The sequence below is a fragment of the Lemur catta genome, chromosome 7 (assembly GCF_020740605.2).
Source record: "Lemur catta isolate mLemCat1 chromosome 7, mLemCat1.pri, whole genome shotgun sequence".
NCBI classification, from domain to species: domain Eukaryota; kingdom Metazoa; phylum Chordata; class Mammalia; order Primates; family Lemuridae; genus Lemur; species Lemur catta.
Window position 1 is genome coordinate 52,436,828 of NC_059134.1, and position 16,495 is coordinate 52,453,322.

The window sequence follows — 16,495 nt, forward strand, 5'->3', positions numbered from 1 at the left end:
CCTACCTATAACCTGTAAGCCCCTGCTTTGAGATGTCCTGTCTTTAGGGCCAAACCAATGTACACCTTCCATGTATTGATTTATGATTTTACTTGTAATTCCTGTCTCCATGAATGTATAAAACCAAGCTATAACCCAGCTGCCTTGAGCATATTTTCTCAGGACCTTTTGGGACCATGTGCTCCTGACTAGCAGTCACACACATTTGACTCAGTATAAACCACTTCAAATTATTTTATAGAGTTTGGATTTTTTTTTCCGTTAACAATAATGAAAAACTACTCCATACCTCCATTAGAGTATGTGTTTAAAAAGAAGAGACGTAACATTCCCTTAGCCCCACTTTCTTTTCCCATTGGAAGGTAGCAAACAAGAATTCCTCCATGTTTGTGTGGATGGGGAAAGGGGAGGACAGACAGAGGACACAAATTTGATAAGGAATTACGAACTTGGCTTGGAAGATGTCTTAGGTCAATGGTAGATTCTCCTGTGATGACACTAAGAGTGATCAAATCTCTGTTCTTCTGGAAGTTGCAGTGAAGAATGGGAATGTGACCTGCTGGAAAAGGTTTAATTCATAGGCTCCAGGCACAGAACTTCAGAGAGTACAGTTTTCCCTATAGTTTTGGTAATAAGAATGGGATATCTTTGACTGGGGCACAACGTTTACTCCAGAGGCTACAGCTCAGATCTCAGGGACACCCAACAAAGCCAGCAAAAGGAGTGAGCCAAGATGGCTGGCTAGAGACATAGGTTGTCAGACTGTCCTGACTGAAGGGTAGAAGGCTGAACTGAGGAGAGCTGAGAACTGTGGCTCAGGTGTGGATCACAGGGAGAGACAGCAGAGGCAGCAGGGACCTTGCTGAAAAGGGCTGCAAAGCTGAGAAAGAGGAAAAGAGGGAAGAGAGGATAGTGATGTAGACCATATCCAGAGAGGCCCGGAGCCCAGTGAAGGGGTAAGGGGGAGTCCCCTGCCCCACGTGGATGACTCTAGTGAGCTGTGGGATGCAAAACTCTCACGCCTGGGAGAGTGCCACAAGAGACCAGAGAGCCGTCATTCATAGATGCCTGTTCCTCTGCACCTCCGCCATTCTTGGCATCGCAGAAAGTTATTTTGGCTCAAGGTGTCTTGTAGTTGTAGCTCCCCCCCCACCCCATAGCAACCACAAGAGTGCTTGGTGCTGAGAAGCCTGTTTCTCTGCAGCAGGGGGCACGTTCTTGGCAGAGTCCACCACTGAGAGCAGAGGTACCACAGTGGCGTTTTGTGGGATCACCTGCTCGTGGCCTGGATGGGGGGCAGGACCTGGTGCTCCCAGGACACGAGAGCAGTGCAGGGAAACCACAGCCCCTACCTCCTCCCCACCCCCCATAGCAACTGCAAGAGTACTTGGTTCTGAGAAGCCTATTTCTCTGCTGTGGGGGCATGTTCCTGGCTGAACCCGACACTGAGAGCAGACCTGTGGCAGTGGTATAACCCAAGAGATCCAACTAACCTGCTAAAGCACCCCAAAGGCAACTCAGATCCAGCACTCCTCTCCCTGGCCTGGTCAGGGACCAATCTTCAGGGACTAAGAGACAGGTCCATAAACCAGGTCTAGCACCCTCAGCTCTCAATGGAGAGGCCTGATGAGAAGAAACCAGCAAAATTACCCTGGAAATATGAAAAATCAAAGAGAAAGAACACCCCCTCAAAGCTAAATGAAAACATTAAAATGACAGATGAAGAATTTTCAATATGGATTGTAAGGAAACTCAATGAAATACAAGAGAAAATAGAAACTCAATAAAAAGAAGTCACAAAAATAATGCAGGAAATGAAGGAAAAGTTCTCTAAAGAAATTGAATTATTAAAGCAAAAAACATACAGAACTTCTGGAGTGAAAAATTCATTCAGGTGTTTATAAAACACAGTGGAAAGCCTTAAGAATAGGCTAGATGAGACAGAAGAAAAATATCTCAGAGCTCGAAGGTAACACCTTTGAGCTAAACAAGTCTGTCAAAGAGAAAGAACAGACAAATAAGATGAATGAACAAAGCCTACAAGAAATGTGGGATTATGTAAAGAGGCCAAACATAAGCATAATAGGCATTCTTGAGGGCAAAGAAGAAAATACACAAGGGCTAGAAAAACTATTTGAAGGGATAATTGAGGAAAATTTCCCTGGCCTTGCTAAAAATCTAGATATCCAGATACAAGAAGGTCAAAGGACTTTTGGGAGATTCATCTCAAAGAGGTGATCACTATGACACAGAGTTAAACTCACCAAAGTAAAAACGAAAGAGACACTTTCACAAACAGCAAGGTGAGAAAATCAGGTAACTTACAAAGGAAAACATGACTAACTGCAGACTTCTGACCTGAGACCTTACAAGCCAGAAGAGATTGGGGTTCTAAATTTTGTCTTCTTAAACAGAATTAAGAATACACATTAGTTTTGTGGAAGAATGAAAAGGAATACTATAAGCGTAGAAAAAGATATTAAAAATGATTATAACTTTTTCATTGGCAGTGAGTATATTATTTAGTCTCAAAAAGAAGGCTAATGGTGGGGAGATAAAAATAATGCTGAATGGAAGATTTGAACCACAATTTAGATGGCTTAGCTTATATGGTAAAACTAATGGTAGCAACACACATAGACACAAAGCCAATAACTAGGTTCACTGGTAATAAAATCTGAAGAGGGAATGACAGAACCTAAACAATGTAGAAGACTAAGAGACACTGGTTGTGAAAATTTAGTTTATCTCAACAAACATTTGTGGACGAGCTATCATGTGTCAGGTATGGACAGCACAGTTGTTTGAAAGATGTGCAACCAAGCCTTTCCGTCCCGCTGCTGGTCACTTCCCTAGCACCTAGTTCTTTCTTTCTAAGATACATTACCTTCAAAATTATTTATTCAATGTCTGTATTTCTTGTAGGATGAAAGACCCATGTGTATCTGGGGAAAGTTATAGCATTTTGCATACTTAAAATATGTATATATATATATATGTATCAATACAGCATGTTTTATATTTCTCACTTTGTTTCTTTCTACTTTTCTGACTGAAAGTTATGCTTTTGAACTCAAGTCTTGTTTCTATACTTCTGTCTAGGTCATTCTTTCTCATAAACCCCTAAAATTCATTATTTATATCATCCTGGTGAAGGCAGTTAAGTTGTCTCCAAAATTTACTCCTATAGGGGTAAATTATTTGCTCCTATAAACAATATGGTGAGCATTTTCACTTGTTTCCGTGGGCTCCTTTGCTAGGGTGTCTTCAGTGGATATACCCAGAAATAGAGTGGCTCAGGTAGAAGGTTCACATTTAAATTTCTTCAGTTTTTCCTGATTGTTCTTTGAATGATTACGCTACTTTTCACCTACATTAGCAAGTACTTGGTTCTAATAAAAGCATTTTAATTTTTATCAACACCGTGCACATAAGGAAATATGTCATTTAAAAAACATTCCTACTTACTAGTGAGGTAGAAAATTTCTTAATATTCTTATTAGGCATATAAGGTTTCTCTTTGATAAATCACCTATTTGTAATCTTTTGACTATTTTTGTATTAGTTTGTTGGCCTTTCTTTGCTGACTTGAAGGTATTCTTTATTCTAGATATTAATATTTTTGATTACAGAAAATAAAAGCATCAATTCCCTATAAGTAATCCATCTGTATACTTTGTATATTCTACTACATTTATTATTATTAGATTTATATTTCCTATATAGGTTTTTAAACCATCTAGAGTTTGTGTTTATAGCAAGAGATTTAATTAGTTTTTCCCCTGGAAAAGCAACTAAGTATAATAGATAAGAAAAAAGATTCTGTTGCCAAACTTTTGGGTTTATATCCAGACTCTGCTACTTGCCTGTCACATTGTACAATTTACTTCACTCTCTATGCCTCAGTTTTCTCGTCTGTAAATTACAGATAATAGTACCTACCTTATAAAATTGTTGTGTTGAAAGGTTATTAAATTTAAAGTAGTTAGACCATTGTCTGGCACATTTTGATCATCATATAGATACTACCATTGCCAACTATTATAATTATTGTCTTTAATAAAAATTGGACCGATATTCCCAACACTTTTTATAAAATATTAATAACTCATCCTTTCTACATTGATACAATGATTTTTTAAATCACTTCTATTATAAAATAGATTTTCAAATATACATAGGTCACTTACCTGATCTAAATTCCAACCCGTTGGTATTTTTCTCTTTTGCTCTAATTGTATGGCATAGTTCAATTTACTGTGACTCTATATGTCTTAATAGCTGGTAAATAAAACCTTCCCCCAACATTATTATTATTATTTCAAGTTGCCTTAGCTATTAGAACACAATTATTCTTTTATATAAATTTTATAATTAATTTATTAATTTTCAAAATATATTAATGGTATTTTACGAAAATTGTTTTGAAATTATTGACTAATTTAGAGAGAGTTAAAATATTTATAAAATTAAGTCACAATATTGATTATGGTATAATTTTCCATATATTTGTTTTTTTCTATTATGCCCTTCTTAGTATTTCACAAATTTCTCTACAAAGGTCTTGTTAGATTAATTTATAGACACATTATGGTTTTGTTGCTAGAGAAAATGATCTTATTTGATCTTATATTTTTAACTTGTCTTTTCTGTGAAAAGGAACAGTAATCAATTCTTTTGAACATTAGCCTATATCCAGTAACCTTTCTGAAATTTTACATGATTTCTCTAATTGTTCTATTATAGATAAAAATGTATCTTCAGATAATTATTGTTTTTTTTGCCGGGTTACATCAGCCAGGACTGTTTGAACAACAGCAATGATAGCAGACATTTTAATCTTGTCTCTGACCTTTAAAGAAACAAATATTTTATACTCTAGTTTTGGGGAACATTTCTTGCATTACTTTTATAATCAGAAATAACAAATATTAATATAAAAATAATAAAAATAATTCAACAAGCCCATGTTAAAGAAAAACTGTGTATTTTATACTAACAGCTTCATTATTGGCATAATTTGTTATCAAAAATTAACTTTGCTCGGGGGGATGGGCGGGACATGGGCAATATATATAACCTGAACTTTTGTACCCCCATAATAAGCTGAAATAAAAAAAAATTAACTTTGGGGAAAGATAATTAAAATGTTAAGTAAAAAAAAAAATTGCCTTTTTACAAGAGCCTCTCAAAACGAGAAAAGTATTACTCCATATGTCACTGAGAGTAGTCCTGAAGTCTTTGCCTCTCCATCTTCGAATAGTTTATTTTTGAATTAAGTTCCATAGTATTTTTATTAAAACACTTCAGGTAATGAGTTCTTTGGATGAAAGGCCTTTGAATTTGGAATAGAAAATCTTTTCGCAAACTTGACCTGGGGCATGCCATTTAACTTCTAATCTACGTTTTTTTCAGTTACAATTATTATTAACAATTAAATAAGATAGTGAAAGTAAGGAACATAACACCTAGCTTTCTTCCTTCTCTTTTCTCTCATTAATAAAACATCTACAACCTCTTTTATTTACTTATACCTGTGATCATTAAGACAAATGTATATAAAATCATTACATCAACAAAAAACCTGATGTAAGGAAGAATATATTTTCTTGTGTTTATTTGTTGGTTTTAAGAACATTTCATAGTTTCAGCCTTTAAGTCCATAACAGCAATTTCTGAAAATTACAGGTAACATCTCTATGTTTTTATTTTTATTTCTTTGAATAAATTGAAGAAAAGCCCTTGAAATATAACTTGTGTATGATATTTCATTAACCCTTCTTTCCTAAACTTTTGTTTTTCCAGACCAGAAATAAACTAAAACTTAATTTAATACAAAAAGTTTCTCAATGCCAGAGCAAAGAGATGTATAAAATAGTGACAAATGGAAATCCGGAAAATAATTATTAACAATTTGTGTTTATGTGTGTGTTATATGTGTTTGTGTGGGTACATATCTGTTTGTTTCTTATTATCAAATCTGTGTAATTGATGACTACTTTCGGTAGATATATTTTCTAATAATCTCAATTATCTAGTGCCTCACATTCCAGGAAATAGCATTTGACACATTTCAGAGAAAAAAAAGACTGAATAGATTGTGCAGCTTGATTATAACCTTTTTATTCTATCTCCTATTGTGCTTTGACATGTAACACCAACATTTTTCTGTTGCCTACAATTTGCATCCATGTAAGTCATAATAAGAAGAAGGCATCTGTGCCCCTATGCTGTGCAAAGCTGCTGAGGCATAGCTTCAGATCAAGCATATAACACAGAATCAGAATTGAATGTGCTGTGTTGCTCTACTTATTATTTTGTTAAAAGCATTACTGTTAAGCAAAGTGTTTTGCATCCATAATCTCTCTTAATGCTCACAGCAAGCCCAGATGTAGGCAAGCCAGACATCATGAGCTTCATTTGACATTGAGAAAGGCCAGATTTGCCAAAGCTACCTGTCCTGCTTGAGGTGACAGACTAAAAATATCAGGCCTGTGATCTAAAACCAGATCCTCTGAGTTCTAGTTTAATTCCCTTTCCCAAGACCATGAAAGTAAGGTATAGCTTTTGTTTCACTCTTCTTCAGTATGGCACCATTGTCTTTAGAAAAGAAACAAATTATAACACATCAAAATATATATTTTTAAACTATTCTGAAAAAAATATTTAAGCATTTATTTTTACTCACTTCTTTCCAAAATATCTCACTGATATCTACATATTCCTTGTATCAGGCATAAATTTGAATATTTGAATCATTTAGAGTTCAACAAGAGAAGACCCGGTAAGAAAATATATTAAGAGATATATTGCAAGGAATTGGGATGTGTAATTTGAGAGGCCACTAGGCAAATCTGAATTCCATAGAACCCCCTCTCAGGGAGGATGGGCTGGAATTCTGGAGCATGAGCTGCAGCAGGTGTTCATAGGTGGAATATCTTTCTCTTCAAGGCCTGCTATACTTTTAAGACATTTTAATTGAATCAAAACCACCCACATTATCTAGGATAATCTCCCTTATTTAAAGTCAACTGACTATGGGCTTTAATCACATCTATAAATATTCCAACAGCAACATCTACCTTAGCTTTTGATTGAATGCCTGGGAACTTTAGCCAAAAAGACTATCACAATGTTAAAGTAGAATCAGCACAGACTTTAGAAGCAAACTAGACGTGGTGGACAAGGAGGGATCTTAGATTGATTATGAGTTATTATAGTGACTTGCTAATTATACTTTCTCCAGCTTTTCTCAGCCACCTTCCCTTATATGAAAAATGGGCATGATACTAAACTATTTGACAACATTATTAAAATGAGATAACTTCACCTGAAAAGACTTCACCAAAATTCCAATCTATGTTAGATTTCCATGTTACAGTCTCACCTAGCACATGGTATTTTTCTTTAGCTCATTTAATTCAGTATATAACTATATATATGAGTGTATGTGTATGTATACACACACATAAACATTGTATGTGTATATATGTTTATATATATATATATATAAAATTGTTTCAGTTTTTTTTATTTGGTTCTCTTTCTAGATTATGATAATGAGAACAAATTTCTAATTTCTCACTATTGCATCTCTGTGAATTTTCTTCCAGCTAGATCATTTCCTAAGAAGTCTAATAACTAGATCTCAAGATTTGAGTCAGAAAGATACATAAACAGGCCTTGAACTTCGTTAAGTGATATGGAACTTAAGCTACCAATAAAGCAACAGATTGCTCTGACCTGAAGTTAATTTGCATGGGTGTAATCTAGTAAACATTGCAAAATACATTAAAATCTCTGCTTTAAGATTTAGTAGTGTAGAATATGCCAGTTTATCCAGTTGGTACAAATGATAAATAAATGTAGAATAATTGAGCTCTGTTTCCATCTTCTTTGAACCATGAAATGGAATTTAGAATTTGCTCCTTCAAATTACACTCAGAAAATAAATAAATAAAATAAAACTGGAGGCAAACAAGGAATGGGGAAGCTGTTCTTCAGCCCTGTCGTCTAAACTATGGGTCTTCACTGAACACTCTGACAGCTGTCATTGCAAATCAAAGGCCCTGATGAGCAGAACCCTCTTCATCTTAGCAGTGCTGACATGGTTCAGGGAAGATTTTGTCTGATAATAGAAATTCAAAATAATGACAACTTTGTTGCCTCCTGTTCATCACTTCGGCTGAGTGCCAAAGGAACTGGTCCTGTCCTGGAGGAGGGATTTAGTGTGGGAACATCAATCAGAAAAATGCTTCCTGATTCAAGGTTATTTATATCAACACCTCAACCTTCTTCAGCTCTGGAAGGTTAAGAAAACCACCTTCAAAGAAGCACAAAACATGATTGAATTTTCTCAAGGTCATGTCACTAGTCAACATGAGCAATAGACATGACAACCCCACTCCCCCCCAGTCTGCACTAATCAGGACTTCATTCTCCTTCTTTTTTTTTTTTTATTTTCGGCTATGTATTTATTCATTCACTCTTTAAACATTTACTGAACATATACCACTTGCTTACTTTCACAAGGCACCGGGAGCATAAAAAAAGAAATAAAACTCTGCCCTCGAAAGGCTAACAACCAACCTAAGTGGGGGCAAGTCAGACATTAAAAAGTACCTGATGTTAAGAGTTACAATAGGAAAATATGCAAAGGGCTATAGGCATAGTTTTGTAATAGTTTTTGATAGTCACTGAAAAACTTTGATTCTTATAAAAAGAAATCACTAGTTTAGCCCTCACAGTCATGGCTTGACATTTTTACTGAACCAGAAAAGATTGCCATATATAAGAAATTTATATAAGAAGAAAAAATTATATATTTGTCTCATTAGGGTAGTATTTGAAAAGAACCAAAATTATAGGTAGGACCCAATTCAAATGGAAATGGTGTGTTTCGTATTTATTTTATTTATTTATTTATTTATTTATTTTATTTCAGCGTATTATGGGGGTACAAAAGCTCAGGTTATATATATTGCCCATGTCCCGCCCATCCCTCTGAGTCAGAGCCTCAAACATGTCCATTCCCCAGACAGTGCGCCTGGTACTCACCATGTAGTCACAATTCCATCCCCTCCCCCCACCTCCCACCTCCCACCTCGCCGAGTCAGCACCTTCAAACATGGCCATTCCCCAAACGGTGCGCATCGCACTCATCATGTAGGGATACACCCATCCCCTCATTCTCCCTCTTATGCTGGAACAAAAGATCAAAATCAGGGGTGGACAGCACCTTTTCAAATTATCAAAGTTTTTTCTGGAAAAAAGTAGAATTCAAAAAATGTATTAATCATGGAATAAGCATTATGTGGTTTCTGAGATGGAGAAATTTAAGAAAAGACAAAAAGAAAGAGAACATGAAAGTACAAGTGAGAGGGCAATAAAATAAGGGAAATAAAATAATCTTCTCCTGAATGGTAGGATATGAAAACAGCATGGAAATAACATAAATTAAAGATGCTTCTGCTTTTTAGAATGTAATAAGTGACAAGGATTCTCTTATAAAATTAATTAAGGAGTTTTTTAAAAAATTTATGATTACATTGCAGAAAGTTGTGTTTTAGGTTATCTTTTAATTGTAAGATATCCTAGTAAATTTATAATATGATTTACAAAAAATTATGATTTCTGCAGAACTGTTGAGAAACGTATCTCTTGTCTAAAGTAAGATGTACCAATGTTTTACACTGGGACATGGGTTAAATCTGTCTCAGCAAAATGATTGGATTCTAAGGTCAGGGCCTCTTACTCCTGGATAAGTTTCTCATGTTTAGTCTATCCAAGCTGCATTTACAGATGGTTGATTTCATAGTGGTCTACTAGTGAGCACTCTCTTCTAGGACCTAGATGATTTGTACTTAATTGTAACTCTAGCTGTATGATATTAGACCCCTTTTCCCAATCTGTTAAATGAAGATAACAATATAAGTTAATGTTCTGTTAACTATGCATGTGTGAAATGGTGAATATAAACATGTGTTGAGACCTATATATACTATATGATACTTTATGATACTTATTTATAATAATAATAATTAATTTTGGTAAACCTTGGATTACTATTTTGTATCCTCCATTGATAAAACACCCATTATTTTATTCTTTTGTTTATTAATATATGCTGCACTGCTCCTTTCCTTCATGTCAACTAGCCAGTGCAGGTGTGAATCCTTGTGGTTCCTTGCCAGCCCAACTCGTTCATTTGCCTAACATGTTTAATTTTTCTTTTCTGTATCCTCATGATTATGCAGTTTGACAATGCTCTAAATTGAATGTCGTTTTCCAAACACATTTTCCCAAAATTTGCATGGAGAAAACTGATATTATGTCCCTCTTCAAACTTAGTGTAAATTGCTTTTGTCTTCTTGATACCATACCATGTAGTAAAGTTGCATCCCAGTTTGTTGTGTTCAGAATGCCAATGGATCTGGGCTGGGGATTTAGAGTTCTAGGTTCTAGTCCTGACTCTGTCACAAACTCCCTTGTGACATTGTGACTGGGGGAATTTAACTTAGTAATCAATTCATTCATTTAGACAAATGTATATTAAGTATCTACTCAGAGAATGCAAAAATGAATAAAACATAGTTCATATTCTCATTGAATTCAGTCTAATGATAAAAACCAGTGCAAATATATAAGCAAAGTACTCAATGGTGACTGAAATCTGTGCAAAACATCTGTGACTACCAGATAGACCATGGTGAGTTCTACCTACCTGTTTTTCAGAGTGGAAGGTATTTTTTAAAATGGATCTTAGAGGCCAGACTATATTTCCAGGAAGAGAAAAGGGAAATAGATTTTAAGTAGGAGTGTATGAATATTTTGTGGAGCAAGAAGAAGAAAGAATGAAGGTGAGGCTGGAGAGGAGAAGGGGATCAGAGTGCAAGGGAGTAACTAAATATGAGGTTGAGGCTCATAGCTTATGACTTCATAGGCATTGTCACCTGTGCTATGGACCCATCCCTCTCACCTGAATGACTATCTCTTCAGTAAACTCTTCTCTCTCCTGTACCAACCACTTTAGAAGCCCCTATTTTTCTTATTATCACTAACACAATTTATAATTATGTATGAATTTTATAATATTTTATTCTTTTACTACAGTATATATGTCTCACCAGATACACCAGAAGGTCAGAGACCATCTGTATTTTCCTCATTAATGTATAACAATAATTTTGTACATACATTATATTTTGAAAGAATGGAAAAATCAATACATATGGAACAGTAACATACTAATATTCCATGCAGGAAATTTTCCTGATCCTACATCTGCTATTTCTGCTTTAGAATGATCACAGCAATAGCCGTATGGAATGTAAAGTGAAGAGGGAAGACCAAAGGCATGAATAGCAAAAAACAGGACAGTTATTTCACTGATGCATGAAATTAACAAACAATTATTTTAAAAATGACTAATATAAATGCATACTGGAAACAATAACAAATACCAGACAACCAGGAGTTTTGTTCTATCTTCCTATATAGGTGCTATGTCACTATGAACACCTTAATCTTTCTGAAAGTCACATTCCTCAGCTATTAAGTAGTTAAAACTTAATAATTCTTAAATCCCTGTGTAGTTCTAATATTCTATGTGACAAAATAGTTAGCCAAGTCACAGAAAGAGTATAGAAATGGAAATATTAAATAGAAATGGAAAAAGTTTCAGAAGGAATACATAGCCTTATATATAGGATGATGTATTTCTCAAATGCACAATTTATATCTATTGGTCAAGCTTAGATTGGCCAATCTTGGATCACCTTTTTTCTTCATCAGAGGTAAGGGTGCAAATGTCTTATGATTTCTCACAGGCATGTCTGTAATGTCTGAGTGTGCAGGTTGTACACTATACATAGAAGGTCCACCTAAGGGAATGCAGTTCACATTTTAGACATGGAGATTCTGGGCTTCCAGGCCCGATTGTGGGGCAGCAAGAGAGAATCCCCACATAAACCTATCTTGCAGCTATTCCTGTTCAGCTGTGCCCTTGTCCCACTGTGCTCCAATGTACCCTGAGGCTGCTTTCTCTTACCTACACACTGGCCTCTGAGGCCTGACTCTTCCTCCTCATTCAGTTCTGAATCTGTCATAGCCACCTCAACTGAGTGAGAGGCCAGGAGGCACAAAGTATGTTCTGTGTTAATGGCACATGTTTTCTGGTAGTATCCAGATATGTGTGGGAGGGCTAAATTTTGGGCATATGTGCTCAGATTACAGCCAGTGTGCTACCTGATGGACACTGAAAAGTTTTCTGACCAGAACTATTAATAAAATAGAAAAATATCGTTTCTTAAAATCTGTCTTTTTCTAACTAACAATTATAGTATTTATTTATTTATTATTTCAGAATATTACAGAGGTATAATATAAGTGCTTTGGTTACATATATTGCCTTTGTACCACCTGAGTGCAAAGCATGCCCAACCCCCAGACAGTGCATACCACACCCATTAGATGTGAATTTATCCATCCCCTTCACCCCCACCCATGTGCTCAACTTCTGATGAATGTTACTTCCATATGTACACATAAGTGTTGGTCAGTTAGTACCAATTTAATGGTGAGAACATGTAGTGCTTGTTTTTCCATTCTTGTGATACTTCACTTAGAAGAATGGGCTCCAGCTCCATCCAGGATAATACAAGATATACTAGTTTACCTTTTTATGGCTGAGTAGTATTCCATGGTATACATATACCACATTTTATTAATCCACTCATGTATTGATGGGCACTTAGGTTGTTTTCACATCTTTGCAATTATGAGTTGTGCAGCTAAGATGTCTTTTTCTAATTTGCACAAAAGTATCTTTTGTCTCAGTGGCAGCCCTTATATAGGATTGTCTTTCTTTAAGTAACTATTTTTAGTGTAACCACAGGCATTCAGCCCTTGTTCCCATCTGAGCTACTCTGTTTGTCTGTGACTCTGTTTTTGACTAGTTGTGTGTGATCATCACCACTGATTTTTCACAATTTTTCTAGTATAATAAAAATATAAATGGTTCAATTCTTCCCTGTCCCATTCTATACTCGTGGTAAAGTTATATGCTATTCAGTAGCATGTATTGAGAACAATCATTGGGAATAGGCAAGCAGTATTTTAACTATAGTATACCAACATTTTACAGTGATTTAAGGAAAATTGAATCTTCCAAAATAGGCATTTGGAAAAACATGTTTCAGGCATATTTTTATCGGTAGTTAGTTAAGTCAAATCACCTTCTCTACTGATCTATGACCACACAGTCAGTGAATGGTTTGTAATGAGAGTCAGGGAACCTCACTCATTTAGCATTAGGCACTACCCCTGCATGGCAAGCAACACTTCCAAATAGAAACTTAAACTATATATACTAGATCTAACTGTACGACGACTCTTGCTACTCTTTAGGGCCTGCAGTTCAATTAAAAAAAAATGCATTTATTCATTCCCTCATGCAATTCTTGAAGGATTATACATTTAGTATTTTCAAATAGGAACAAGCTATGGTATCCTTGCTCATAAAGCTCATCATCAATAGGAGAAACATTAGTGTAAATATATTTTTCTTTTTGTATTTTCTAAGTGTGTCTGAATATTCAGCCAAATGTTATTGATGGTTTTTCAAAGATTCCTAAGGACTTGGTTTTCGTTTGTTTACTATATGAATAAACACAGATGAATATAGGGATTTCTTGAAAATCACAAAGTATTCTCAGGGAGACTATCCTGAATCAGTTTTTATACAGAACAAAAAGATAATATTTATCATTTGTTGAACACTAACACTATGCCAGACATGAGCTAAATGGATTACATGCATGCATGAATTTTGTCTTTACAAAATCCCTATGAAGTCAGAAATATTAATACCCTTATATCAAAAGTGAGGCAATGGAGCATCTCAGGAGTTGAATCACTTACCTAAGGTAAATTACATCTATTGGTGAAGGTGTAGACTATCATGCAAGATGGACAACTCCAAAGTTTTCATTCCATGTATTGTGTTTGACAAATATTTGGAGGCAGGAGAGTATAGTTTTTTTGAAAATATAGTATCTCAGAGACCTCTGATAATGGGTAAGACTGTGCATCCTGTGAGAAGTTTGGGGAGGACCAGGGAGAGAAAGATGGGCAGCCTATTAACCATGCTGTATTCTGGGAAGATGGACAGTCCATGTCAGGTCAGACCACTGCCAACACCCTACCTGTGTGGCACCTGAGTTTGAAGAGAGGAGCTAGGTTGTGGTGGGAACTTAGATGCCATCTTTTTAAAAGGCAGAATCCATAAAACCAGAGGGATGCTTCTGGCATCAGGGAACCCCAAATCTTTCAAGGAACTAGCAATTCCTCCACCCCAACCTCTGCTTCTATCCTGCCATAGAAACTTTTGTATCATTTTACCCAGGTCTGGGTGTAGAAGACATTCCAAGACACTCTGCCTACCCAGACTAACCATTCCACATACAGTAATGACTTCAAGTGATAAAATTGATCACTTGGGATGAACAACAGTTACAATGAGCTGATCAGAACAGGGACACTAAAAGAGATAAAAAGCATAAATCAACTGCTTGGGACATACGGGTAGCTCCAGAATTCCTATTTCAAGCATATCCTTTGATCTAGGCACACTATCTATGGTAGTCCTATCTCTTCCTCTAGGTTGACAGTCTAGGACCTATTTTATTGCTTGAACACAGTCATTAGCTTCAACATACCAGGAATCCCTGTCTACCCAGCCTCAATCATCTAGAAAGGGAGGGGGGTTTGACTTGCATCATATGATCATCTTCCATCTTTCCGATTTAATTACTTTTTAAAGAGTGATTCCCCTCAAGATAATGGTGAGCATAGATTTCATATGAATGAGCATCCCTTTAGCCAATTAGTAAGCAAGTATGTGGTATTTGTTAAAAATAAATAAATGCTCTGTTTAACAAGAGGATATTTGATTTAATTTTCAGGAAGTAGTTAGGCTGCATGGTAATCTGATTGGAAGGAGGAAGGAGTTTTGAAACAGTATTAGTGTAACACTTTACAGAAGGAAGAGAAAATGTTAAGTGTCCCCAATGGAAGAATAGAAAGAAATGGGGGATTGGTGTTGGTAGGGGCAAGGAGGAGGGTGATCAAACACTTCCTAATGAATCATGCCAAGGTAACTTTGAACTTAATTTATAAATGTTAAATATTTTAACTTTAAATAGCAGTTAAGCTATTTATTACAAAAATGCATGCGGTTCTGCATCTATTACATGTTCAGGTTTTAACAAAAACTATTCTTTACAAAGTTTTGCTAAGTGATGGTTATATGTTACTTTGATAAATTTTTCATTTGTTGCTAAATACATAATGCAATCAATAGCTCTTTTTACAAAGACATATAGAATAAGTTTGAAATCCCATATCCACTCCAGCAACAACTCTTATTATCTCCACCTACAAAACATTTGCCAAATCAGAGCATTTGTCACCACTTTATAGTCCCAATCCAAGCCACAATTCCATCTGCCCTGGATAATAGCAATGTTGATGCATGACTGACTTCCTTCTTTCCTTTTCTATTTCAATGAAGAGGCAGAGGGATCTTTTAAAATCATAAATCAAATCATGCCCGTCACTACTCACAATGCTCCAAAATGTTATGGATGCCCATAACATTAAGATAACTGTCCCAACCTCTAAGTTTGAACCTGTCTTCTGACTTTCGTCTCTTTCTTTCTTCTCTCTAGCTTATTACCTTTGGGTCACACAGATTTCTATGCCTATTCTTCTCTCTGCCTGTTGTAGTTATTTCCCAGACTTAGGATTGGCCCACCTTTGCCTTTGGTTAAGTCTTTTCTCAACAGTCCCTTCAGAAGAGCAACCCTCAAGTGCTCTATCTAGAACATCTACTTTTCCTTCTCTTATTTTATTTTTTCTGTACAACATTTATGATTACTTGAAAGTTTTTGTTTGGTTTTGTTTGTTAATTATTTATTATGTGTGTATTTCATGAGAGAAGAAACCTTTAGAGCTGTAACCCCAGCTATTCATTAATTGTTGAATGAGTTAACAAACTAAAAAGTGAAATATTATTTGTTAAATGAAATACTATGTGTTAATATTTTAATAATGATTTTAAAGAACTAATTGAGTGCTACATTTTATGCTTGTTACAAATATTAAAGTTGAGTGTGATAAATGCTGCAATAATAAGTTTCACCACATAAAGAGAGTCAATCTACCCAGAGAAAGAATGGGGAGCTTCATAGAAACCATGGTGCTGATAACAGAGTTGACATTGTTGTCAGTGGTTGTCATGTAGGGGACACCTTCTAAGTGCAAGGCACTATGTTGGGTACCTTACCTACATTGTTTGACCTTCACAACAACCCTATGTAATAAGTAATATCCAATTATGACAAATTACTCATTGGACAATTATTACACATTTGTCAATGAAGGTAGTTTTCTTCTCAAATTTCATGCACCTGTCGACAAGAACTGTTCCTCAATA